The 23,266-nt window shown below is 46.1% G+C and overlaps 20 non-coding genes across 20 annotated transcripts; all 20 read left to right on the top strand.

Moving 5' to 3' along the window:
• The first annotated feature begins 11 nt into the window (after window positions 1-11).
• On the top strand, window positions 12-83 carry TRNAE-CUC (transfer RNA glutamic acid (anticodon CUC)). Its single transcript has one exon. It is a non-coding gene; the product is annotated as a tRNA-Glu (tRNA).
• Window positions 84-1,483: 1,400 nt separating this feature from the next.
• TRNAE-CUC (transfer RNA glutamic acid (anticodon CUC)) lies at window positions 1,484-1,555 on the top strand. Its single transcript has one exon. It is a non-coding gene; the product is annotated as a tRNA-Glu (tRNA).
• A 1,313-nt stretch (window positions 1,556-2,868) lies between these two features.
• Window positions 2,869-2,940, top strand: TRNAE-CUC (transfer RNA glutamic acid (anticodon CUC)). Its single transcript has one exon. It is a non-coding gene; the product is annotated as a tRNA-Glu (tRNA).
• A 626-nt stretch (window positions 2,941-3,566) lies between these two features.
• TRNAE-CUC (transfer RNA glutamic acid (anticodon CUC)) lies at window positions 3,567-3,638 on the top strand. Its single transcript has one exon. It is a non-coding gene; the product is annotated as a tRNA-Glu (tRNA).
• A 702-nt stretch (window positions 3,639-4,340) lies between these two features.
• Window positions 4,341-4,412, top strand: TRNAE-CUC (transfer RNA glutamic acid (anticodon CUC)). Its single transcript has one exon. It is a non-coding gene; the product is annotated as a tRNA-Glu (tRNA).
• A 1,313-nt stretch (window positions 4,413-5,725) lies between these two features.
• TRNAE-CUC (transfer RNA glutamic acid (anticodon CUC)) lies at window positions 5,726-5,797 on the top strand. Its single transcript has one exon. It is a non-coding gene; the product is annotated as a tRNA-Glu (tRNA).
• Window positions 5,798-6,423: 626 nt separating this feature from the next.
• On the top strand, window positions 6,424-6,495 carry TRNAE-CUC (transfer RNA glutamic acid (anticodon CUC)). The gene has a single exon. It is a non-coding gene; the product is annotated as a tRNA-Glu (tRNA).
• Window positions 6,496-8,271: 1,776 nt separating this feature from the next.
• TRNAE-CUC (transfer RNA glutamic acid (anticodon CUC)) lies at window positions 8,272-8,343 on the top strand. The gene has a single exon. It is a non-coding gene; the product is annotated as a tRNA-Glu (tRNA).
• Window positions 8,344-9,693: 1,350 nt separating this feature from the next.
• On the top strand, window positions 9,694-9,765 carry TRNAE-CUC (transfer RNA glutamic acid (anticodon CUC)). Its single transcript has one exon. It is a non-coding gene; the product is annotated as a tRNA-Glu (tRNA).
• Window positions 9,766-10,390: 625 nt separating this feature from the next.
• On the top strand, window positions 10,391-10,462 carry TRNAE-CUC (transfer RNA glutamic acid (anticodon CUC)). Its single transcript has one exon. It is a non-coding gene; the product is annotated as a tRNA-Glu (tRNA).
• Window positions 10,463-13,827: 3,365 nt separating this feature from the next.
• Window positions 13,828-13,899, top strand: TRNAE-CUC (transfer RNA glutamic acid (anticodon CUC)). The gene has a single exon. It is a non-coding gene; the product is annotated as a tRNA-Glu (tRNA).
• Window positions 13,900-15,900: 2,001 nt separating this feature from the next.
• Window positions 15,901-15,972, top strand: TRNAE-CUC (transfer RNA glutamic acid (anticodon CUC)). The gene has a single exon. It is a non-coding gene; the product is annotated as a tRNA-Glu (tRNA).
• A 702-nt stretch (window positions 15,973-16,674) lies between these two features.
• On the top strand, window positions 16,675-16,746 carry TRNAE-CUC (transfer RNA glutamic acid (anticodon CUC)). The gene has a single exon. It is a non-coding gene; the product is annotated as a tRNA-Glu (tRNA).
• Window positions 16,747-17,372: 626 nt separating this feature from the next.
• Window positions 17,373-17,444, top strand: TRNAE-CUC (transfer RNA glutamic acid (anticodon CUC)). The gene has a single exon. It is a non-coding gene; the product is annotated as a tRNA-Glu (tRNA).
• A 625-nt stretch (window positions 17,445-18,069) lies between these two features.
• On the top strand, window positions 18,070-18,141 carry TRNAE-CUC (transfer RNA glutamic acid (anticodon CUC)). Its single transcript has one exon. It is a non-coding gene; the product is annotated as a tRNA-Glu (tRNA).
• Window positions 18,142-19,616: 1,475 nt separating this feature from the next.
• Window positions 19,617-19,688, top strand: TRNAE-CUC (transfer RNA glutamic acid (anticodon CUC)). The gene has a single exon. It is a non-coding gene; the product is annotated as a tRNA-Glu (tRNA).
• Window positions 19,689-20,314: 626 nt separating this feature from the next.
• On the top strand, window positions 20,315-20,386 carry TRNAE-CUC (transfer RNA glutamic acid (anticodon CUC)). Its single transcript has one exon. It is a non-coding gene; the product is annotated as a tRNA-Glu (tRNA).
• A 702-nt stretch (window positions 20,387-21,088) lies between these two features.
• TRNAE-CUC (transfer RNA glutamic acid (anticodon CUC)) lies at window positions 21,089-21,160 on the top strand. The gene has a single exon. It is a non-coding gene; the product is annotated as a tRNA-Glu (tRNA).
• A 1,313-nt stretch (window positions 21,161-22,473) lies between these two features.
• On the top strand, window positions 22,474-22,545 carry TRNAE-CUC (transfer RNA glutamic acid (anticodon CUC)). Its single transcript has one exon. It is a non-coding gene; the product is annotated as a tRNA-Glu (tRNA).
• Window positions 22,546-23,171: 626 nt separating this feature from the next.
• TRNAE-CUC (transfer RNA glutamic acid (anticodon CUC)) lies at window positions 23,172-23,243 on the top strand. The gene has a single exon. It is a non-coding gene; the product is annotated as a tRNA-Glu (tRNA).
• The last annotated feature ends 23 nt before the right edge of the window (window positions 23,244-23,266 follow it).

The raw sequence follows: 23,266 nt of genomic DNA, 5'->3' as shown, positions 1-23,266 counted from the left end.
CAGCTCACAGTTCCCTGGTAGTCTAGTGGTTAGGATTCGGCGCTCTCACCGCCGCGGCCCGGGTTCGATTCCCGGTCAGGGAAAATTAACCTTTTCCCGCAACAAGCAAAATGTGCCCTAAAAATACATAAATCCCCACAAATAGTTAAATCCCCTAATAGCCCTGATCTGGGTGACCAACATATCCAAAGATCACACATATCAGTTCAGGGGTTCAGGAATTTCCTGGAAGTCATAATTTTGACCAAGCGTGCACATGGTCCTATGCCCAAAACAGTTCCATGAAATCAGTGCTAACAGTCGGTCAAGTCTGGTAGGCTTTTACAGGTTTCCCTGCAGGGCCCATAATCTGTGGGTAGGAGGCTGGCAAGCAGGCTCCTCCAGGAGCTTGTGGCAAACTCACTTGGAGAGGGAGGAGAGCTATGATACGCCCAGGAAATGGAGATAATAAGATGGTTAAATAATGGTTGATTGAAGCTGTCAGGTGTAGCTCGCACTTTAATTTGAAATCGGTTTCCTTTTTGCCTTTAAAATAAGCGATCTTGCTGCAGTCTAATTAGGGCGCATTGAGGAAATCTGTGTAAGAATGGACCTTGCTGACATTTTCAGTGCCTTAAAAGGCAAACGTTTGAATTGCACTGTCGCGTGGAAACCTTGAGCTTCTGGATACCACAAACTCGTTTTCTGACAGTTTCTAGCAGCTCTCAGTTCCCTGGTGGTCTAGTGGTTAGGATTTGGCACTCTCACCGCCGCGGCCTGGGTTCGATTCCCGGTCAGGGAAAATTAACCTTTTCCCGCAACAAGCAAAATGTGCCCTAAAAATACATAAATCCCCACAAATAGTTAAATCCCCTAATAGCCCTGATCTGGGTGACCAACATATCCAAAGATCACACATATCAGTTCAGGGGTTCAGGAATTTCTTGGAAGTCATAATTTTGACCAAGCGTGCACATGGTCCTATGCCCAAAACAGTTCCATGAAATCAGTGCTAACAGTCGGTCAAGTTTGGTAGGCTTTTACAGGTTTCCCTGCAGGGCCCATAATCTGTGGGTAGGAGGCTGGCAAGCAGGCTCCTCCAGGAGCTTGTGGCAAACTCACTTGGAGAGGGAGGAGAGCTATGATACGCCCAGGAAATGGAGATAACGAGATGGTTAAATAATGGTTGATTGAAGCTGTCAGGTGTAGCTCGCACTTTAATTTGAAATCGGTTTCCTTCTTGCCTTTAAAATAAGCGATCTTGCTGCAGTCTAATTAGGGCGCATTGAGGAAATCTGTGTAAGAATGGACCTTGCTGACATTTTCAGTGCCTTAACCCCTTAAGGACACATGACATGTGTGACATGTCATGATGCCCATTTATTCCAGAAGTTTGGTCCTTAAGGGGTTAAAAGGCAAACGTTTGAATTGCACTGTCGCGTGGAAACCTTGAGCTTCTGGATACCACAAACTCGTTTTCTCACAGTTTCTAGCAGCTCACAGTTCCCTGGTAGTCTAGTGGTTAGGATTCGGCGCTCTCACCGCCGCGGCCCGGGTTCGATTCCCGGTCAGGGAAAGTTAATCTTTTCCCGCAACAAGCAAAATGTGCCCTAAAAATACATTAAACCCTACAAATGTTACATCCCCTAATAGCCCTGATCTGGGTGACCAACATATCCAAAGATCACACATATCGGTTCAGGAATTTCCTGGAAGTCATAATTTTGACCAAGCGTGCACATGGTCCTATGCCCAAAACAGTTCCATGAAATCAGTCCTAACAGTCGGTTAAGTTTGGTAGGCTTTTACAGGTTTCCCTGCAGGGCCCATAATCTGTGGGTAGGAGGCTGGCAAGCAGGCTCCTCCAGGAGCTCGTGGCAAACTCACTTGGAGAGGGAGGAGAGCTATGATACGCCCAGGAAATGGAGATAACGAGATGGTTAAATAATGGTTGATTGAAGCTGTCAGGTGTAGCTCGCACTTTAATTTGAAATCGGTTTCCTTTTTGCCTTTAAAATAAGCGATCTTGCTGCAGTCTAATTAGGGCGCATTGAGGAAATCTGTGTAAGAATGGACCTTGCTGACATTTTCAGTGCCTTAAAAGGCAAACGTTTGAATTGCACTTTCGCGTGGAAACCTTGAGCTTCTGGATACCACAAACTCGTTTTCTCACAGTTTCTAGCAGCTCACAGTTCCCTGTCGTCTAGTGGTTAGGATTCAGCGCTCTCACCGCCGCGGCCCGGGTTCGATTCCCGGTCAGGGAAAGTTTATCTTTTCCCGCAACAAGTAAAATGTTCCCTAAAAATACATAAAACCCCACAAATGTTACATCCCCTAATAGCCCTGATCTGGGTGACCAACATATCCAAAGATCACACATATCAGTTCAGGGGTTCAGGAATTTCCTGGAAGTCATAATTTTGACCAAGCGTGCACATGGTCCTATGCCCAAAACAGTTCCATGAAATCAGTCCTAACAGTCGGTTAAGTTTGGTAGGCTTTTACAGGTTTCCCTGCAGGGCCCATAATCTGTGGGTAGGAGGCTGGCAAGCAGGCTCCTCCAGGAGCTTGTGGCAAACTCACTTAGAGAGGGAGGAGAGCTATGATACGCCCAGGAAATGGAGATAATGAGATGGTTAAATAATGGTTGATTGAAGCTGTCAGGTGTAGCTCGCACTTTAATTTGAAATCGGTTTCCTTTTTGCCTTTAAAATAAGCGATCTTGCTGCAGTCTAATTAGGGCACATTGAGGAAATCTGTGTAAGAATGGACCTTGCTGACATTTTCAGTGCCTTAAAAGGCAAACGTTTGAATTGCACTGTCGCGTGGAAACCTTGAGCTTCTGGATTCCACAAACTCGTTTTCTCACAGTTTCTAGCAGCTCTCAGTTCCCTGGTGGTTTAGTGGTTAGGATTCGGCGCTCTCACCGCCGCGGCCCGGGTTCGATTCCCGGTCAGGGAAAATTAACCTTTTCCCGCAACAAGCAAAATGTGCCCTAAAAATACATAAATCCCCACAAATAGTTAAATCCCCTAATAGCCCTGATCTGGGTGACCAACATATCCAAAGATCACACATATCAGTTCAGGGGTTCAGGAATTTCCTGGAAGTCATAATTTTGACCAAGCGTGCACATGGTCCTATGCCCAAAACAGTTCCATGAAATCAGTGCTAACATTCGGTCAAGTTTGGTAGGCTTTTACAGGTTTCCCTGCAGGGCCCATAATCTGTGGGTAGGAGGCTGGCAAGCAGGCTCCTCCAGGAGCTTGTGGCAAACTCACTTGGAGAGGGAGGAGAGCTATGATACGCCCAGGAAATGGAGATAATGAGATGGTTAAATAATGGTTGATTGAAGCTGTCAGGTGTAGCTCGCACTTTAATTTGAAATCGGTTTCCTTTTTGCCTTTAAAATAAGCGATCTTGCTGCAGTCTAATTAGGGCGCATTGAGGAAATCTGTGTAAGAATGGACCTTGCTGACATTTTCAGTGCCTTAAAAGGCAAACGTTTGAATTGCACTGTCGCGTGGAAACCTTGAGCTTCTGGATACCACAAACTCGTTTTCTGACAGTTTCTAGCAGCTCTCAGTTCCCTGGTGGTCTAGTGGTTAGGATTTGGCGCTCTCACCGCCGCGGCCTGGGTTCGATTCCCGGTCAGGGAAAATTAACCTTTTCCCGCAACAAGCAAAATGTGCCCTAAAAATACATAAATCCCCACAAATAGTTAAATCCCCTAATAGCCCTGATCTGGGTGACCAACATATCCAAAGATCACACATATCAGTTCAGGGGTTCAGGAATTTCTTGGAAGTCATAATTTTGACCAAGCGTGCACATGGTCCTATGCCCAAAACAGTTCCATGAAATCAGTGCTAACAGTCGGTCAAGTTTGGTAGGCTTTTACAGGTTTCCCTGCAGGGCCCATAATCTGTGGGTAGGAGGCTGGCAAGCAGGCTCCTCCAGGAGCTTGTGGCAAACTCACTTGGAGAGGGAGGAGAGCTATGATACGCCCAGGAAATGGAGATAACGAGATGGTTAAATAATGGTTGATTGAAGCTGTCAGGTGTAGCTCGCACTTTAATTTGAAATCGGTTTCCTTCTTGCCTTTAAAATAAGCGATCTTGCTGCAGTCTAATTAGGGCGCATTGAGGAAATCTGTGTAAGAATGGACCTTGCTGACATTTTCAGTGCCTTAACCCCTTAAGGACACATGACATGTGTGACATGTCATGATGCCCATTTATTCCAGAAGTTTGGTCCTTAAGGGGTTAAAAGGCAAACGTTTGAATTGCACTGTCGCGTGGAAACCTTGAGCTTCTGGATACCACAAACTCGTTTTCTCACAGTTTCTAGCAGCTCACAGTTCCCTGGTAGTCTAGTGGTTAGGATTCGGCGCTCTCACCGCCGCGGCCCGGGTTCGATTCCCGGTCAGGGAAAGTTAATCTTTTCCCGCAACAAGCAAAATGTGCCCTAAAAATACATTAAACCCTACAAATGTTACATCCCCTAATAGCCCTGATCTGGGTGACCAACATATCCAAAGATCACACATATCGGTTCAGGAATTTCCTGGAAGTCATAATTTTGACCAAGCGTGCACATGGTCCTATGCCCAAAACAGTTCCATGAAATCAGTCCTAACAGTCGGTTAAGTTTGGTAGGCTTTTACAGGTTTCCCTGCAGGGCCCATAATCTGTGGGTAGGAGGCTGGCAAGCAGGCTCCTCCAGGAGCTCGTGGCAAACTCACTTGGAGAGGGAGGAGAGCTATGATACGCCCAGGAAATGGAGATAACGAGATGGTTAAATAATGGTTGATTGAAGCTGTCAGGTGTAGCTCGCACTTTAATTTGAAATCGGTTTCCTTTTTGCCTTTAAAATAAGCGATCTTGCTGCAGTCTAATTAGGGCGCATTGAGGAAATCTGTGTAAGAATGGACCTTGCTGACATTTTCAGTGCCTTAAAAGGCAAACGTTTGAATTGCACTTTCGCGTGGAAACCTTGAGCTTCTGGATACCACAAACTCGTTTTCTCACAGTTTCTAGCAGCTCACAGTTCCCTGTCGTCTAGTGGTTAGGATTCAGCGCTCTCACCGCCGCGGCCCGGGTTCGATTCCCGGTCAGGGAAAGTTTATCTTTTCCCGCAACAAGTAAAATGTTCCCTAAAAATACATAAAACCCCACAAATGTTACATCCCCTAATAGCCCTGATCTGGGTGACCAACATATCCAAAGATCACACATATCAGTTCAGGGGTTCAGGAATTTCCTGGAAGTCATAATTTTGACCAAGCGTGCACATGGTCCTATGCCCAAAACAGTTCCATGAAATCAGTCCTAACAGTCGGTTAAGTTTGGTAGGCTTTTACAGGTTTCCCTGCAGGGCCCATAATCTGTGGGTAGGAGGCTGGCAAGCAGGCTCCTCCAGGAGCTTGTGGCAAACTCACTTAGAGAGGGAGGAGAGCTATGATACGCCCAGGAAATGGAGATAATGAGATGGTTAAATAATGGTTGATTGAAGCTGTCAGGTGTAGCTCGCACTTTAATTTGAAATCGGTTTCCTTTTTGCCTTTAAAATAAGCGATCTTGCTGCAGTCTAATTAGGGCACATTGAGGAAATCTGTGTAAGAATGGACCTTGCTGACATTTTCAGTGCCTTAAAAGGCAAACGTTTGAATTGCACTGTCGCGTGGAAACCTTGAGCTTCTGGATTCCACAAACTCGTTTTCTCACAGTTTCTAGCAGCTCTCAGTTCCCTGGTGGTTTAGTGGTTAGGATTCGGCGCTCTCACCGCCGCGGCCCGGGTTCGATTCCCGGTCAGGGAAAATTAACCTTTTCCCGCAACAAGCAAAATGTGCCCTAAAAATACATAAATCCCCACAAATAGTTAAATCCCCTAATAGCCCTGATCTGGGTGACCAACATATCCAAAGATCACACATATCAGTTCAGGGGTTCAGGAATTTCCTGGAAGTCATAATTTTGACCAAGCGTGCACATGGTCCTATGCCCAAAACAGTTCCATGAAATCAGTGCTAACATTCGGTCAAGTTTGGTAGGCTTTTACAGGTTTCCCTGCAGGGCCCATAATCTGTGGGTAGGAGGCTGGCAAGCAGGCTCCTCCAGGAGCTTGTGGCAAACTCACTTGGAGAGGGAGGAGAGCTATGATACGCCCAGGAAATGGAGATAATGAGATGGTTAAATAATGGTTGATTGAAGCTGTCAGGTGTAGCTCGCACTTTAATTTGAAATCGGTTTCCTTTTTGCCTTTAAAATAAGCGATCTTGCTGCAGTCTAATTAGGGCGCATTGAGGAAATCTGTGTAAGAATGGACCTTGCTGACATTTTCAGTGCCTTAAAAGGCAAACGTTTGAATTGCACTGTCGCGTGGAAACCTTGAGCTTCTGGATACCACAAACTCGTTTTCTGACAGTTTCTAGCAGCTCTCAGTTCCCTGGTGGTCTAGTGGTTAGGATTTGGCGCTCTCACCGCCGCGGCCTGGGTTCGATTCCCGGTCAGGGAAAATTAACCTTTTCCCGCAACAAGCAAAATGTGCCCTAAAAATACATAAATCCCCACAAATAGTTAAATCCCCTAATAGCCCTGATCTGGGTGACCAACATATCCAAAGATCACACATATCAGTTCAGGGGTTCAGGAATTTCTTGGAAGTCATAATTTTGACCAAGCGTGCACATGGTCCTATGCCCAAAACAGTTCCATGAAATCAGTGCTAACAGTCGGTCAAGTTTGGTAGGCTTTTACAGGTTTCCCTGCAGGGCCCATAATCTGTGGGTAGGAGGCTGGCAAGCAGGCTCCTCCAGGAGCTTGTGGCAAACTCACTTGGAGAGGGAGGAGAGCTATGATACGCCCAGGAAATGGAGATAACGAGATGGTTAAATAATGGTTGATTGAAGCTGTCAGGTGTAGCTCGCACTTTAATTTGAAATCGGTTTCCTTCTTGCCTTTAAAATAAGCGATCTTGCTGCAGTCTAATTAGGGCGCATTGAGGAAATCTGTGTAAGAATGGACCTTGCTGACATTTTCAGTGCCTTAACCCCTTAAGGACACATGACATGTGTGACATGTCATGATGCCCATTTATTCCAGAAGTTTGGTCCTTAAGGGGTTAAAAGGCAAACGTTTGAATTGCACTGTCGCGTGGAAACCTTGAGCTTCTGGATACCACAAACTCGTTTTCTCACAGTTTCTAGCAGCTCTCAGTTCCCTGGTGGTTTAGTGGTTAGGATTCGGCGCTCTCACCGCCACGGCCCGGGTTCGATTCCCGGTCAGGGAAAATTAACCTTTTCCCGCAACAAGCAAAATGTGCCCTAAAAATACATAAAACCCCACAAATGTTAAATCCCCTAATAGCACTGATCTGGGTGACCAACATATCCAAAGATCACACTTTTTGCCTTTAAAATAAGCGATCTTGCTGCAGTCTAATTAGGGCGCATTGAGGAAATCTGTGTAAGAATGGACCTTGCTGACATTTTCAGTGCCTTAAAAGGCAAACGTTTGAATTGCACTGTCGCGTGGAAACCTTGAGCTTCTGGATACCACAAACTCGTTTTCTCACAGTTTCAAGCAGCTCACAGTTCCCTGGTAGTCTAGTGGTTAGGATTCGGCGCACTCACCGCCGCGGCCCGGGTTCGATTCCCGGTCAGGGAAAGTTAATCTTTTCCCGCAACAAGCAAAATGTGCCCTAAAAATACATTAAACCCCACAAATGTTACATCCCCTAATAGCCCTGATCTGGGTGACCAACATATCCAAAGATCACACATATCAGTTCATGGGTTCAGGAATTTCCTGGAAGTCATAATTTTGACCAAGCGTGCACATGGTCCTATGCCCAAAACAGTTCCATGAAATCAGTGCTAACAGTCGGTCAAATTTGGTAGGCTTTTACAGGTTTCCCTGCAGGGCCCATAATCTGTGGGTAGGAGGCTGGCAAGCAGCCTCCTCCAGGAGCTCGTGGCAAACTCACTTGGAGAGGGAGGAGAGCTATGATACGCCCAGGAAATGGAGATAATGAGATGGTTAAATAATGGTTGATTGAAGCTGTCAGGTGTAGCTCGCACTTTAATTTGAAATCGGTTTCCTTTTTGCCTTTAAAATAAGCGATCTTGCTGCAGTCTAATTAGGGCGCATTGAGGAAATCTGTGTAAGAATGGACCTTGCTGACATTTTCAGTGCCTTAAAAGGCAAACGTTTGAATTGCACTGTCGCGTGGAAACCTTGAGCTTCTGGATACCACAAACTCGTTTTCTGACAGTTTCTAGCAGCTCTCAGTTCCCTGGTGGTCTAGTGGTTAGGATTTGGCGCTCTCACCGCCGCGGCCTGGGTTCGATTCCCGGTCAGGGAAAATTAACCTTTTCCCGCAACAAGCAAAATGTGCCCTAAAAATACATAAATCCCCACAAATAGTTAAATCCCCTAATAGCCCTGATCTGGGTGACCAACATATCCAAAGATCACACATATCAGTTCAGGGGTTCAGGAATTTCTTGGAAGTCATAATTTTGACCAAGCGTGCACATGGTCCTATGCCCAAAACAGTTCCATGAAATCAGTGCTAACAGTCGGTCAAGTTTGGTAGGCTTTTACAGGTTTCCCTGCAGGGCCCATAATCTGTGGGTAGGAGGCTGGCAAGCAGGCTCCTCCAGGAGCTTGTGGCAAACTCACTTGGAGAGGGAGGAGAGCTATGATACGCCCAGGAAATGGAGATAACGAGATGGTTAAATAATGGTTGATTGAAGCTGTCAGGTGTAGCTCGCACTTTAATTTGAAATCGGTTTCCTTCTTGCCTTTAAAATAAGCGATCTTGCTGCAGTCTAATTAGGGCGCATTGAGGAAATCTGTGTAAGAATGGACCTTGCTGACATTTTCAGTGCCTTAACCCCTTAAGGACACATGACATGTGTGACATGTCATGATGCCCATTTATTCCAGAAGTTTGGTCCTTAAGGGGTTAAAAGGCAAACGTTTGAATTGCACTGTCGCGTGGAAACCTTGAGCTTCTGGATACCACAAACTCGTTTTCTCACAGTTTCTAGCAGCTCACAGTTCCCTGGTAGTCTAGTGGTTAGGATTCGGCGCTCTCACCGCCGCGGCCCAGGTTCGATTCCCGGTCAGGGAAAGTTAATCTTTTCCCGCAACAAGCAAAATGTGCCCTAAAAATACATTAAACCCCACAAATGTTACATCCCCTAATAGCCCTGATCTGGGTGACCAACATATCCAAAGATCACACATAACAGTTCAGGGGTTCAGGAATTTCCTGGAAGTCATAATTTTGACCAAGCGTGCACATGGTCCTATGCCCAAAACAGTTCCATGAAATCAGTGCTAACAGTCGGTCAAATTTGGTAGGCTTTTACAGGTTTCCCTGCAGGGCCCATAATCTGTGGGTAGGAGGCTGGCAAGCAGGCTCCTCCAAGAGCTCGTGGCAAACTCACTTGGAGAGGGAGGAGAGTTATGATAGGCCCAGGTGTAGCTCGCACTTTAATATTAAATCGGTTTCCTTTTTGCCTTTAAAATAAGCGATCTTGCTGCAGTCTAATTAGGGCGCATTGAGGAAATCTGTGTAAGAATGGACCTTGCTGACATTTTCAGTGCCTTAAAAGGCAAACGTTTGAATTGCACTGTCGCGTGGAAACCTTGAGCTTCTGGATACCACAAACTCGTTTTCTCACAGTTTCTAGCAGCTCACAGTTCCCTGGTAGTCTAGTGGTTAGGATTCGGCGCTCTCACCGCCGCGGCCCGGGTTCGATTCCCGGTCAGGGAAAGTTAATCTTTTCCCGCAACAAGCAAAATGTTCCCTAAAAATACATAAAACCCCACAAATGTTACATCCCCTAATAGCCCTGATCTGGGTGACCAACATATCCAAAGATCACACATATCAGTTCAGGGGTTCAGGAATTTCCTGGAAGTCATAATTTTGACCAAGCATGCACATGATCCTATGCCCAAAACATTTCCATGAAATCAGTGCTAACAGTCGGTCACGTTTGGTAGGCTTTTACAGGTTTCCCTGCAGGGCCCATAATCTGTGGGTAGGAGGCTGGCAAGCAGGCTCCTCCAGGAGCTTGTGGCAAACTCACTTGGAGAGGGAGGAGAGCTATGATACGCCCAGGAAATGGAGATAATGAGATGGTTAAATAATGGTTGATTGAAGCTGTCAGGTGTAGCTCGCACTTTAATTTGAAATCGGTTTCCTTTTTGCCTTTAAAATAAGCGATCTTGCTGCAGTCTAATTAGTGCGCATTGAGGAAATCTGTGTAAGAATGGACCTTGCTGACATTTTCAGTGCCTTAAAAGGCAAACGTTTGAATTGCACTGTCGCGTGGAAACCTTGAGCTTCTGGATACCACAAACTCGTTTTCTCACAGTTTCAAGCTGCTCACAGTTCCCTGGTAGTCTAGTGGTTAGGATTCGGCGCTCTCACCGCCGCGGCCCGGGTTCGATTCCCGGTCAGGGAAAGTTAATCTTTTCCCGCAACAAGCAAAATGTGCCCTAAAAATACATTAAACCCCACAAATGTTACATCCCCTAATAGCCCTGATCTGGGTGACCAACATATCCAAAGATCACACATATCAGTTCATGGGTTCAGGAATTTCCTGGAAGTCATAATTTTGACCAAGCGTGCACATGGTCCTATGCCCAAAACAGTTCCATGAAATCAGTGCTAACAGTCGGTTAAGTTTGGTAGGCTTTTACAGGTTTCCCTGCAGGGCCCATAATCTGTGGGTAGGAGGCTGGCAAGCAGGCTCCTCCAGGAGTTCGTGGCAAACTCACTTGGAGAGGGAGGAGAGCTATGATACGCCCAGGAAATGGAGATAACGAGATGGTTAAATAATGGTTGATTGAAGCTGTCAGGTGTAGCTCACACTTTAATTTGAAATCGGTTTCCTTTTTGCCTTTAAAATAAGCGATCTTGCTGCAGTCTAATTAGGGCGCATTGAGGAAATCTGTGTAAGAATGGACCTTGCTGACATTTTCAGTGCCTTAAAAGGCAAACGTTTGAATTGCACTTTCGCGTGGAAACCTTGAGCTTCTGGATACCACAAACTCGTTTTCTCACAGTTTCTAGCAGCTCACAGTTCCCTGTCGTCTAGTGGTTAGGATTCAGCGCTCTCACCGCCGCGGCCCGGGTTCGATTCCCGGTCAGGGAAAGTTTATCTTTTCCCGCAACAAGTAAAATGTTCCCTAAAAATACATAAAACCCCACAAATGTTACATCCCCTAATAGCCCTGATCTGGGTGACCAACATATCCAAAGATCACACATATCAGTTCAGGGGTTCAGGAATTTCCTGGAAGTCATAATTTTGACCAAGCGTGCACATGGTCCTATGCCCAAAACAGTTCCATGAAATCAGTCCTAACAGTCGGTTAAGTTTGGTAGGCTTTTACAGGTTTCCCTGCAGGGCCCATAATCTGTGGGTAGGAGGCTGGCAAGCAGGCTCCTCCAGGAGCTCGTGGCAAACTCACTTGGAGAGGGAGGAGAGCTATGATACGCCCAGGAAATGGAGATAACGAGATGGTTAAATAATGGTTGATTGAAGCTGTCAGGTGTAGCTCGCACTTTAATTTGAAATCGGTTTCCTTTTTGCCTTTAAAATAAGCGATCTTGCTGCAGTCTAATTAGGGCGCATTGAGGAAATCTGTGTAAGAATGGACCTTGCTGACATTTTCAGTGCCTTAAAAGGCAAACGTTTGAATTGCACTGTCGCGTGGAAACCTTGAGCTTCTGGATACCACAAACTCGTTTTCTCACAGTTTCAAGCAGCTCACAGTTCCCTGGTAGTCTAGTGGTTAGGATTCGGCGCTCTCTCACCGCCGCGGCCCGGGTTCGATTCCCGGTCAGGGAAAGTTAATCTTTTCCCGCAACAAGCAAAATGTGCCCTAAAAATACATTAAACCCCACAAATGTTACATCCCCTAATAGCCCTGATCTGGGTGACCAACATATCCAAAGATCACACATATCAGTTCATGGGTTCAGGAATTTCCTGGAAGTCATGATTTTGACCAAGCGTGCACATGGTCCTATGCCCAAAACAGTTCCATGAAATCAGTGCTAACAGTCGGTCAAATTTGGTAGGCTTTTACAGGTTTCCCTGCAGGGCCCATAATCTGTGGGTAGGAGGCTGGCAAGCAGGCTCCTCCAGGAGCTCGTGGCAAACTCACTTGGAGAGGGAGGAGAGCTATGATACGCCCAGGAAATGGAGATAACGAGATGGTTAAATAATGGTTGATTGAAGCTGTCAGGTGTAGCTCACACTTTAATTTGAAATCGGTTTCCTTTTTGCCTTTAAAATAAGCGATCTTGCTGCAGTCTAATTAGGGCGCATTGAGGAAATCTGTGTAAGAATGGACCTTGCTGACATTTTCAGTGCCTTAAAAGGCAAACGTTTGAATTGCACTGTCGCGTGGAAACCTTGAGCTTCTGGATTCCACAAACTCGTTTTCTCACAGTTTCTAGCAGCTCTCAGTTCCCTGGTGGTTTAGTGGTTAGGATTCGGCGCTCTCACCGCCACGGCCCGGGTTCGATTCCCGGTCAGGGAAAATTAACCTTTTCCCGCAACAAGCAAAATGTGCCCTAAAAATACATAAAACCCCACAAATGTTAAATCCCCTAATAGCACTGATCTGGGTGACCAACATATCCAAAGATCACACATATCAGTTCAGGGGTTCAGGAATTTCCTGGAAGTCATAATTTTGACCAAGCGTGCACATGGTCCTATGCCCAAAACAGTTCCATGAAATCAGTGCTAACAGTCGGTCAAATTTGGTAGGCTTTTACAGGTTTCCCTGCAGGGCCCATAATCTGTGGGTAGGAGGCTGGCAAGCAGGCTCCTCCAGGAGCTCGTGGCAAACTCACTTGGAGAGGGAGGAGAGTTATGATAGGCCCAGGTGTAGCTCGCACTTTAATATTAAATCGGTTTCCTTTTTGCCTTTAAAATAAGCGATCTTGCTGCAGTCTAATTAGGGCGCATTGAGGAAATCTGTGTAAGAATGGACCTTGCTGACATTTTCAGTGCCTTAAAAGGCAAACGTTTGAATTGCACTGTCGCGTGGAAACCTTGAGCTTCTGGATACCACAAACTCGTTTTCTCACAGTTTCTAGCAGCTCACAGTTCCCTGGTAGTCTAGTGGTTAGGATTCAGCGCTCTCACCGCCGCGGCCCGGGTTCGATTCCCGGTCAGGGAAAGTTAATCTTTTCCCGCAACAAGCAAAATGTTCCCTAAAAATACATAAAACCCCACAAATGTTACATCCCTTAATAGCCCTGATCTGGGTGACCAACATATCCAAAGATCACACATATCAGTTCAGGGGTTCAGGAATTTCCTGGAAGTCATAATTTTGACCAAGCATGCACATGATCCTATGCCCAAAACATTTCCATGAAATCAGTGCTAACAGTCGGTCACGTTTGGTAGGCTTTTACAGGTTTCCCTGCAGGGCCCATAATCTGTGGGTAGGAGGCTGGCAAGCAGGCTCCTCCAGGAGCTTGTGGCAAACTCACTTGGAGAGGGAGGAGAGCTATGATACGCCCAGGAAATGGAGATAATGAGATGGTTAAATAATGGTTGATTGAAGCTGTCAGGTGTAGCTCGAACTTTAATTTGAAATCGGTTTCCTTTTTGCCTTTAAAATAAGCGATCTTGCTGCAGTCTAATTAGGGCGCATTGAGGAAATCTGTGTAAGAATGGACCTTGCTGACATTTTCAGTGCCTTAAAAGGCAAACGTTTGAATTGCACTGTTGCGTGGAAACCTTGAGCTTCTGGATTCCACAAACTCGTTTTCTCACAGTTTCTAGCAGCTCACAGTTCCCTGGTGGTCTAGTGGTTAGGATTCGGCGCTCTCACCGCCGCGGCCCGGGTTCGATTCCCGGTCAGGGAAAGTTAGTCTTTTCCCGCAACAAGCAAAATGTGCCCTAAAAATACATTAAACCCCACAAATGTTACATCCCCTAATAGCCCTGATCTGGGTGACCCACATATCAGTTCAGGGGTTCAGGAATTTCCTGGAAGTCATAATTTTGACCAAGCGTGCACATGGTCCTATGCCTAAAACATTTCCATGAAATCAGTGCTAACAGTCGGTCACGTTTGGTAGGCTTTTACAGGTTTCCCTGCAGGGTCCATAATCTGTGGGTAGGAGGCTGGCAAGCAGGCTCCTCCAGGAGCTCGTGGCAAACTCACTTGGAGAGGGAGGAGAGCTATGATACGCCCAGGAAATGGAGATAACGAGATGGTTAAATAATGGTTGATTGAAGCTGTCAGGTGTAGCTCACACTTTAATTTGAAATCGGTTTCCTTTTTGCCTTTAAAATAAGCGATCTTGCTGCAGTCTAATTAGGGCGCATTGAGGAAATCTGTGTAAGAATGGACCTTGCTGACATTTTCAGTGCCTTAAAAGGCAAACGTTTGAATTGCACTTTCGCGTGGAAACCTTGAGCTTCTGGATACCACAAACTCGTTTTCTCACAGTTTCTAGCAGCTCACCGTTCCCTGTCGTCTAGTGGTTAGGATTCAGCGCTCTCACCGCCGCGGCCCGGGTTCGATTCCCGGTCAGGGAAAGTTAATCTTTTCCCGCAACAAGTAAAATGTTCCCTAAAAATACATAAAACCCCACAAATGTTACATCCCCTAATAGCCCTGATCTGGGTGACCAACATATCCAAAGATCACACATATCAGTTCAGGGGTTCAGGAATTTCCTGGAAGTCATAATTTTGACCAAGCATGCACATGATCCTATGCCCAAAACATTTCCATGAAATCAGTGCTAACAGTCGGTCACGTTTGGTAGGCTTTTACAGGTTTCCCTGCAGGGCCCATAATCTGTGGGTAGGAGGCTGGCAAGCAGGCTCCTCCAGGAGCTCGTGGCAAACTCACTTGGAGAGGGAGGAGAGCTATGATACGCCCAGGAAATGGAGATAACGAGATGGTTAAATAATGGTTGATTGAAGCTGTCAGGTGTAGCTCGCACTTTAATTTGAAATCGGTTTCCTTTTTGCCTTTAAAATAAGTTATCTTGCTGCAGTCTAATTAGGGCGCATTGAGGAAATCTGTGTAAGAATGGACCTTGCTGACATTTTCAGTGCCTTAAAAGGCAAACGTTTGAATTGCACTGTCGTGTGGAAACCTTGAGCTTCTGGATTCCACAAACTTGTTTTCTCACAGTTTCTAGCAGCTCACAGTTCCCTGGTGGTCTAGTGGTTAGGATTCGGCGATCTCACCGCCGCGGCCCGGGTTCGATTCCCGGTCAGGGAAAGTTAGTCTTTTCCCGCAACAAGCAAAATGTGCCCTAAAAATACATTAAACCCCACAAATGTTACATCCCCTAATAGCCCTCATCTGGGTGACCAACATATCCAAAGATCACACATATCAGTTCAGGGGTTCAGGAATTTCCTGGAAGTCATAATTTTGACCAAGCGTGCACATGGTCCTATGACCAAAACAGTTCCATGAAATCAGTGCTAACAGTCGGTTAAGTTTGGTAGGCTTTTACAGGTTTCCCTGCAGGGCCCATAATCTGTGGGTAGGAGGCTGGCAAGCAGGCTCCTCCAGGAGCTCGTGGCAAACTCACTTGGAGAGGGAGGAGAGCTATGATACGCCCAGGAAATGGAGATAACGAGATGGTTAAATAATGGTTGATTGAAGCTGTCAGGTGTAGCTCGCACTTTAATTTGAAATCGGTTTCCTTTTTGCCTTTAAAATAAGCGATCTTGCTGCAGTCCAATTAGGGCGCATTGAGGAAATCTGTGTAAGAATGGACCTTGCTGACATTTTCAGTGCCTTAAAAGGCAAACGTTTGAATTGCACTGTCACGTGGAATCCTTGAGCTTCTGGATACCACAAACTCGTTTTCTGACAGTTTCTAGCAGCTCTCAGTTCCCTGGTGGTCTAGTGGTTAGGATTCGGCGCTCTCACCGCCGCGGCCCGGGTTCGATTCCCGGTCAGGGAAAATTAACCTTTTCCCGCAACAAGCAAAATGTGCCCTAAAAATACATAAATCCCCACAAATAGTTAAATCCCCTAATAGCCCTGATCTGGGTGACCAACATATCCAAAGATCACACATATCAGTTCAGGGGTTCAGGAATTTCCTGGAAGTCATAATTTTGACAAAGCGTGCACATGGTCCTATGCCCAAAACAGTTCCATGAAATCAGTGCTAACAGTCGGTCACGTTTGGTAGGCTTTTACAGGTTTCCCTGCAGGGCCGATAATCTGTGGGTAGGAGGCTGGCAAGCAGGCTCCTCCAGGAGCTCGTGGCAAACTCACTTGGAGAGGGAGGAGAGCTATGATACGCCCAGGAAATGGAGATAACGAGATGGTTAAATAATGGTTGATTGAAGCTGTCAGGTGTAGCTCGCACTTTAATTTGAAATCGGTTTCCTTTTTGCCTTTAAAATAAGCGATCTTGCTGCAGTCTAATTAGGGCGCATTGAGGAAATCTGTGTAAGAATGGACCTTGCTGACATTTTCAGTGCCTTAACCCCTTAAGGACACATGACATGTGTGACATGTCATGATGCCCATTTATTCCAGAAGTTTGGTCCTTAAGGGGTTAAAAGGCAAACGTTTGAATTGCACTGTCGCGTGGAAACCTTGAGCTTCTGGATACCACAAACTCGTTTTCTCACAGTTTCTAGCAGCTCACAGTTCCCTGGTGGTCTAGTGGTTAGGATTCGGCGCTCTCACCGCCGCGGCCCGGGTTCGATTCCCGGTCAGGGAAAATTAACCTTTTCCCGCAACAAGCAAAATGTGCCCTAAAAATACATAAATCCCCACAAATAGTTAAATCCCCTAATAGCCCTGATCTGGGTGACCAACATATCCAAAGATCACACATATCAGTTCAGGGGTTCAGGAATTTCCTGGAAGTCATAATTTTGACCAAGCGTGCACATGGTCCTATGCCCAAAACAGTTCCATGAAATCAGTGCTAACAGTCGGTCAAGTTTGGTAGGCTTTTACAGGTTTCCCTGCAGGGCCCATAATCTGTGGGTAGGAGGCTGGCAAGCAGGCTCCTCCAGGAGCTTGTGGCAAACTCACTTGGAGAGGGAGGAGAGCTATGATACGCCCAGGAAATGGAGATAATGAGATGGTTAAATAATGGTTGATTGAAGCTGTCAGGTGTAGCTCGCACTTTAATTTGAAATCGGTTTCCTTTTTGCCTTTAAAATAAGCGATCTTGCTGCAGTCTAATTAGGGCGCATTGAGGAAATCTGTGTAAGAATGGACCTTGCTGACATTTTCAGTGCCTTAAAAGGCAAACGTTTGAATTGCACTGTCGCGTGGAAACTTTGAGCTTCTGGATACCACAAACTCGTTTTCTCACAGTTTCTAGCAGCTCACAGTTCCCTGGTAGTCTAGTGGTTAGGATTCGGCGCTCTCACCGCCGCGGCCCGGGTTCGATTCCCGGTCAGGGAAAGTTAATATTTTCCCGCAACAAGCAAAATGTGCCCTAAAAATACATTAAACCCCACAAATGTTACATCCCCTAATAGCACTGATCTGGGTGACCAACATATCCAAATATCACACATATCAGTTCAGGGGTTCAGGAATTTCCTGGAAGTCATAATTTTGACAAAGCGTGCACATGGTCCTATGCCCAAAACAGTTCCATGAAATCAGTGCTAACAGTCGGTCACGTTTGGTAGGCTTTTACAGGTTTCCCTGCAGGGCCCATAATTTGTGGGTAGGAGGCTGGCAAGCAGGCTCCTCCAGGAGCTCGTGGCAAACTCACTTGGAGAGGGAGGAGAGCTATGATACGCCCAGGAAATGGAGATAACGAGATGGTTAAATAATGGTTGATTGAAGCTGTCAGGTGTAGCTCGCACTTTAATTTGAAATCGGTTTCCTTTTTGCCTTTAAAATAAGCGATCTTGCTGCAGTCCAATTAGGGCGCATTGAGGAAATCTGTGTAAGAATGGACCTTGCTGACATTTTCAGTGCCTTAAAAGGCAAACGTTTGAATTGCACTGTCACGTGGAATCCTTGAGCTTCTGGATACCACAAACTCGTTTTCTCACAGTTTCTAGCAGCTCACAGTTCCCTGGTAGTCTAGTGGTTAGGATTCGGCGCTCTCACCGCCGCGGCCCGGGTTCGATTCCCGGTCAGGGAAAGTTAGTCTTTTCCCGCAACAAGCAAAATGTGCCCTAAAAATACATTAAACCCCACAAATGTTACATCCCCTAATAGCCCTGATCTGGGTGACCAACATATCCAAAGATCACACATATCAGTTCAGGGGTTCAGGAATTTCCTGGAAGTCATAATTTTGACCAAGCGTGCACATGGTCCTATGCCCAAAACAGTTCCATGAAATCAGTGCTAACAGTCTGTTAAGTTTGGTAGGCTTTTACAGGTTTCCCTGCAGGGCCCATAATCTGTGGGTAGGAGGCTGGCAAGCAGGCTCCTCCAGGAGCTCGTGGCAAACTCACTTGGAGAGGGAGGAGAGCTATGATACGCCCAGGAAATGGAGATAACGAGATGGTTAAATAATGGTTGATTGAAGCTGTCAGGTGTAGCTCGCACTTTAATTTGAAATCGGTTTCCTTTTTGCCTTTAAAATAAGCGATCTTGCTGCAGTCCAATTAGGGCGCATTGAGGAAATCTGTGTAAGAATGGACCTTGCTGACATTTTCAGTGCCTTAAAAGGCAAACGTTTGAATTGCACTGTCACGTGGAATCCTTGAGCTTCTGGATACCACAAACTCGTTTTCTGACAGTTTCTAGCAGCTCTCAGTTCCCTGGTGGTCTAGTGGTTAGGATTCGGCACTCTCACCGCCGCGGCCCGGGTTCGATTCCCGGTCAGGGAAAATTAACCTTTTCCCGCAACAAGCAAAATGTGCCCTAAAAATACATAAATCCCCACAAATAGTTAAATCCCCTAATAGCCCTGATCTGGGTGACCAACATATCCAAAGATCACACATATCAGTTCAGGGGTTCAGGAATTTCCTGGAAGTCATAATTTTGACAAAGCGTGCACATGGTCCTATGCCCAAAACAGTTCCATGAAATCAGTGCTAACAGTCGGTCACGTTTGGTAGGCTTTTACAGGTTTCCCTGCAGGGCCCATAATCTGTGGGTAGGAGGCTGGCAAGCAGGCTCCTCCAGGAGCTCGTGGCAAACTCACTTGGAGAGGGAGGAGAGCTATGATACGCCCAGGAAATGGAGATAACGAGATGGTTAAATAATGGTTGATTGAAGCTGTCAGGTGTAGCTCGCACTTTAATTTGAAATCGGTTTCCTTTTTGCCTTTAAAATAAGCGATCTTGCTGCAGTCTAATTAGGGCGCATTGAGGAAATCTGTGTAAGAATGGACCTTGCTGACATTTTCAGTGCCTTAACCCCTTAACCCCTTAAGGACACATGACATGTGTGACATGTCATGATTCCCTTTTATTCCAGAAGTTTGGTCCTTAAGGGGTTAAGGAAACATGACATGTGTGACATGTCATGATGCCCATTTATTCCAGAAGTTTGGTCCTTAAGGGGTTAAAAGGCAAACGTTTGAATTGCACTGTCGCGTGGAAACCTTGAGCTTCTGGATACCACAAACTCGTTTTCTCACAGTTTCTAGCAGCTCACAGTTCCCTGGTGGTCTAGTGGTTAGGATTCGGCGCTCTCACCGCCGCGGCCCGGGTTCGATTCCCGGTCAGGGAAAATTAACCTTTTCCCGCAACAAGCAAAATGTGCCCTAAAAATACATAAATCCCCACAAATAGTTAAATCCCCTAATAGCCCTGATCTGGGTGACCAACATATCCAAAGATCACACATATCAGTTCAGGGGTTCAGGAATTTCCTGGAAGTCATAATTTTGACCAAGCGTGCACATGGTCCTATGCCCAAAACAGTTCCATGAAATCAGTGCTAACAGTCGGTCAAGTCTGGTAGGCTTTTACAGGTTTCCCTGCAGGGCCCATAATCTGTGGGTAGGAGGCTGGCAAGCAGGCTCCTCCAGGAGCTCGTGGCAAACTCACTTGGAGAGGGAGGAGAGCTATGATACGCCCAGGAAATGGAGATAATAAGATGGTTAAATAATGGTTGATTGAAGCTGTCAGGTGTAGCTCGCACTTTAATTTGAAATCGGTTTCCTTTTTGCCTTTAAAATAAGCGATCTTGCTGCAGTCTAATTAGGGCGCATTGAGGAAATCTGTGTAAGAATGGACCTTGCTGACATTTTCAGTGCCTTAAAAGGCAAACGTTTGAATTGCACTGTCGCGTGGAAACCTTGAGCTTCTGGATACCACAAACTCGTTTTCTGACAGTTTCTAGCAGCTCTCAGTTCCCTGGTGGTCTAGTGGTTAGGATTTGGCGCTCTCACCGCCGCGGCCTGGGTTCGATTCCCGGTCAGGGAAAATTAACCTTTTCCCGCAACAAGCAAAATGTGCCCTAAAAATACATAAATCCCCACAAATAGTTAAATCCCCTAATAGCCCTGATCTGGGTGACCAACATATCCAAAGATCACACATATCAGTTCAGGGGTTCAGGAATTTCTTGGAAGTCATAATTTTGACCAAGCGTGCACATGGTCCTATGCCCAAAACAGTTCCATGAAATCAGTGCTAACAGTCGGTCAAGTTTGGTAGGCTTTTACAGGTTTCCCTGCAGGGCCCATAATCTGTGGGTAGGAGGCTGGCAAGCAGGCTCCTCCAGGAGCTTGTGGCAAACTCACTTGGAGAGGGAGGAGAGCTATGATACGCCCAGGAAATGGAGATAACGAGATGGTTAAATAATGGTTGATTGAAGCTGTCAGGTGTAGCTCGCACTTTAATTTGAAATCGGTTTCCTTCTTGCCTTTAAAATAAGCGATCTTGCTGCAGTCTAATTAGGGCGCATTGAGGAAATCTGTGTAAGAATGGACCTTGCTGACATTTTCAGTGCCTTAACCCCTTAAGGACACATGACATGTGTGACATGTCATGATGCCCATTTATTCCAGAAGTTTGGTCCTTAAGGGGTTAAAAGGCAAACGTTTGAATTGCACTGTCGCGTGGAAACCTTGAGCTTCTGGATACCACAAACTCGTTTTCTCACAGTTTCTAGCAGCTCACAGTTCCCTGGTAGTCTAGTGGTTAGGATTCGGCGCTCTCACCGCCGCGGCCCGGGTTCGATTCCCGGTCAGGGAAAGTTAATCTTTTCCCGCAACAAGCAAAATGTGCCCTAAAAATACATTAAACCCTACAAATGTTACATCCCCTAATAGCCCTGATCTGGGTGACCAACATATCCAAAGATCACACATATCGGTTCAGGAATTTCCTGGAAGTCATAATTTTGACCAAGCGTGCACATGGTCCTATGCCCAAAACAGTTCCATGAAATCAGTCCTAACAGTCGGTTAAGTTTGGTAGGCTTTTACAGGTTTCCCTGCAGGGCCCATAATCTGTGGGTAGGAGGCTGGCAAGCAGGCTCCTCCAGGAGCTCGTGGCAAACTCACTTGGAGAGGGAGGAGAGCTATGATACGCCCAGGAAATGGAGATAACGAGATGGTTAAATAATGGTTGATTGAAGCTGTCAGGTGTAGCTCGCACTTTAATTTGAAATCGGTTTCCTTTTTGCCTTTAAAATAAGCGATCTTGCTGCAGTCTAATTAGGGCGCATTGAGGAAATCTGTGTAAGAATGGACCTTGCTGACATTTTCAGTGCCTTAAAAGGCAAACGTTTGAATTGCACTTTCGCGTGGAAACCTTGAGCTTCTGGATACCACAAACTCGTTTTCTCACAGTTTCTAGCAGCTCACAGTTCCCTGTCGTCTAGTGGTTAGGATTCAGCGCTCTCACCGCCGCGGCCCGGGTTCGATTCCCGGTCAGGGAAAGTTTATCTTTTCCCGCAACAAGTAAAATGTTCCCTAAAAATACATAAAACCCCACAAATGTTACATCCCCTAATAGCCCTGATCTGGGTGACCAACATATCCAAAGATCACACATATCAGTTCAGGGGTTCAGGAATTTCCTGGAAGTCATAATTTTGACCAAGCGTGCACATGGTCCTATGCCCAAAACAGTTCCATGAAATCAGTCCTAACAGTCGGTTAAGTTTGGTAGGCTTTTACAGGTTTCCCTGCAGGGCCCATAATCTGTGGGTAGGAGGCTGGCAAGCAGGCTCCTCCAGGAGCTTGTGGCAAACTCACTTAGAGAGGGAGGAGAGCTATGATACGCCCAGGAAATGGAGATAATGAGATGGTTAAATAATGGTTGATTGAAGCTGTCAGGTGTAGCTCGCACTTTAATTTGAAATCGGTTTCCTTTTTGCCTTTAAAATAAGCGATCTTGCTGCAGTCTAATTAGGGCACATTGAGGAAATCTGTGTAAGAATGGACCTTGCTGACATTTTCAGTGCCTTAAAAGGCAAACGTTTGAATTGCACTGTCGCGTGGAAACCTTGAGCTTCTGGATTCCACAAACTCGTTTTCTCACAGTTTCTAGCAGCTCTCAGTTCCCTGGTGGTTTAGTGGTTAGGATTCGGCGCTCTCACCGCCGCGGCCCGGGTTCGATTCCCGGTCAGGGAAAATTAACTTTTTCCCGCAACAAGCAAAATGTGCCCTAAAAATACATAAATCCCCACAAATAGTTAAATCCCCTAATAGCCCTGATCTGGGTGACCAACATATCCAAAGATCACACATATCAGTTCAGGGGTTCAGGAATTTCCTGGAAGTCATAATTTTGACCAAGCGTGCACATGGTCCTATGCCCAAAACAGTTCCATGAAATCAGTGCTAACATTCGGTCAAGTTTGGTAGGCTTTTACAGGTTTCCCTGCAGGGCCCATAATCTGTGGGTAGGAGGCTGGCAAGCAGGCTCCTCCAGGAGCTTGTGGCAAACTCACTTGGAGAGGGAGGAGAGCTATGATACGCCCAGGAAATGGAGATAATGAGATGGTTAAATAATGGTTGATTGAAGCTGTCAGGTGTAGCTCGCACTTTAATTTGAAATCGGTTTCCTTTTTGCCTTTAAAATAAGCGATCTTGCTGCAGTCTAATTAGGGCGCATTGAGGAAATCTGTGTAAGAATGGACCTTGCTGACATTTTCAGTGCCTTAAAAGGCAAACGTTTGAATTGCACTGTCGCGTGGAAACCTTGAGCTTCTGGATACCACAAACTCGTTTTCTGACAGTTTCTAGCAGCTCTCAGTTCCCTGGTGGTCTAGTGGTTAGGATTTGGCGCTCTCACCGCCGCGGCCTGGGTTCGATTCCCGGTCAGGGAAAATTAACCTTTTCCCGCAACAAG

The sequence above is a fragment of the Pelobates fuscus genome, chromosome 3 (assembly GCF_036172605.1).
Source record: "Pelobates fuscus isolate aPelFus1 chromosome 3, aPelFus1.pri, whole genome shotgun sequence".
NCBI lineage: Eukaryota > Metazoa > Chordata > Amphibia > Anura > Pelobatidae > Pelobates > Pelobates fuscus.
The sequence above is the reverse complement of the archived record's forward strand: the minus strand, read 5'-3'. Positions and strand labels throughout refer to the sequence as shown.